This window comes from Thalassophryne amazonica, chromosome 23, assembly GCF_902500255.1.
Source record: "Thalassophryne amazonica chromosome 23, fThaAma1.1, whole genome shotgun sequence".
Lineage (NCBI taxonomy): Eukaryota > Metazoa > Chordata > Actinopteri > Batrachoidiformes > Batrachoididae > Thalassophryne > Thalassophryne amazonica.
Genome location: NC_047125.1, coordinates 31,761,225 through 31,763,795, shown reverse-complemented (window position 1 = coordinate 31,763,795; position 2,571 = coordinate 31,761,225).

Here is a 2,571-nt window from a genome sequence, read left to right as displayed (position 1 = left end):
TTTTGTAGACATTTTATCTTGTGACTGAATGAATGAATGAAAACTGTTTATTTCGAACATTTGATACAACAATTACAAGATAGATCAGTAAAGACAACAACAAAAAGTTCCTACTGTGTACCCAACATGTCCGAAAAGGGGTAGGGTGAATATATATATATATATATATATATATATATATACACATAAATATATACATACACACATCAACATACATACACATATACATATATACACATATATATACACAAACATAAATATACACCTACACATACCTACTTACATACAAAATACTATATATTTACAAGCCGAAGCAAAAAACAAAAACACCCTAACCCTCATTACCCTTCCTCCTCCCTATACCCAGAAAAAAACATATTTTTGTACCGCTGTTTGAACTGGTTCATGCTTGGACATTGCTTGAGCCCCACTCCCAATCTGTTCCACATCCTCACCCCACAGACAGAAATACAGAAACCTTTTAATGTTGTTCGTGCCCACTGATGCTTTCAATTAAATTTCCCCCTCAGACTGTATTCCCCTGATTTGTTAAAAAACATATTTTTAATATTTGCTGGACGTAAATTGTTTATTGCTTTATACACAATTTGTACTGTTTGAAAATGAACCAAGTCTGTGAATTTTAAGAATTTGGATTGTAAAATAGTGGATTTGTATGATCTCTATAGCCAGTATTATGAATAATTCTTATAGCTCTTTTCTGCATTACTGATAGTGATTGTGTTGTACCTTTATAAGTATTACCCCATACCTCTGCACAGTACTGTAAATATGGTAAAACCAGTGAGCAGTAAAGAATGCGGAGTGAGTTGTGGTCCAGAATATGTTTCGCTTTGTTTAGAACTGAAATGCTTCTTGACAGTTTACTTTGTATATGTTTTATATGAGTCTTCCAGTTTATCTTATCATCTATTATCACCCCCAGAAACTTATTTTCATGTACCCTTTCAATATCTACCCCCTCGACTTGTAACTGAACCTGTATGTCTGTATTACAATAGCCAAATAACATGTATTTTGTTTTACTTAAGTTTAATGATAATTTGTTTCTGTCAAACCATATTTTCAATTTTCCCATTTCTATACTGATTCTCCTCAGTAACTCCTGCAAATCCCCCCCTGAACAAAAAATGCTTGTGTCATCTGCAAATAATACTAATTTTAATATTTTGGAAACATTGACAATATCATTTATATAAATTAGAAACAGTTTTGGACCCAATACTGACCCCTGTGGGACGCCACAAGCATTATCCAAACATGATGATGTATATTCCCCCAACTTCACAAACTGTTTTCTGTTACTTAAGTAGCTTCTCACCCAGTGCAACACCAACCCCCTAATCCCATACTGTTCAAGTTTATTGATTAATATGTCATGATTAATTGTATCAAAAGCCTTTTTAAGGTCTATAAATATTCCAACTGAATGTAATTTGTGGTCTATGGCGTTTGTAATCTCCTCAACTGATTCTATTAATGCAAGTGATGTTGAACTATGTGCTCTGAATCCATATTGACTATCAGTAAGTAATTTATGTTTATTTATGAATTTGTCTAATCTATTATTGAATAACTTTTCTAATAATTTGGAAAATTGTGGAAGCAAAGAAACAGGTCTATAATTTGTGAAGTGGTGTCTATCCCCAGTCTTATACAGCGGCACAACCTTAGCTATTTTCATTTGATTGGGAAATTTACCGGTTTGAAATGATAAGTTACAGATGTATGTTAATGGTTCTACAATCCATTCAATGACCTGTTTTACCACCACCATATCAATTTCATTTAAATCGGTAGATGTTTTATATTTACAATTATTCACAATGTCTATAATTTCATTTCCATCCACTGCTGTGAGGAACATTGAACAGGGATTTCTTTCTATGAGATTATTATCCCAATCCTCAGGTTGGGAATCGGGAATTTTTTCTGCCAAGCTTGGTCCAATATTTACAAAAAAATTATTAAAACCGTTGACTACCTCATCCTTATTTTCCTTCTTGACATTATTATCAATGAAATACTGAGGGTAACTGTTTTTTATTACCATTTTTGATAATGCTATTTAATATATCCCATATTCCTTTAATATTGTTTTTGTTATTATATGTTACTATAATATTCCTTCCTACATACCCGTATAATATTAGTTAATCTATTTTTGTATTTCTTATATCTATTTTCTGCCTCTTTAGTCTTTAGTTTTATGAATTCTCTATACAGTGTATTTTTCTTATTACATGCATTTCGGAACCCTTTCGTCATCCATGGTCGAGCTTGGATTTTTTGTTTTCTGTAGTCTTGTTTAATTGGACAATTTTTATCATATAATGATGTAAATATTTGTAAAAAAGTTTCATATGCACTATCAACATCACTTTCACTGTATACCTTTTCCCAGTTTTGCTCCTGTAAATCCTTCTTTAGTGTGTTCATGTTTTCCTCTGTCCGCACTCGCCTGTATTTTATTTTCTCCTCTGGCTGATTCCGCCGATGGTTTCTATTATAAACGATGAAAACTGGTAGATGATCACTAATGTCATTGAT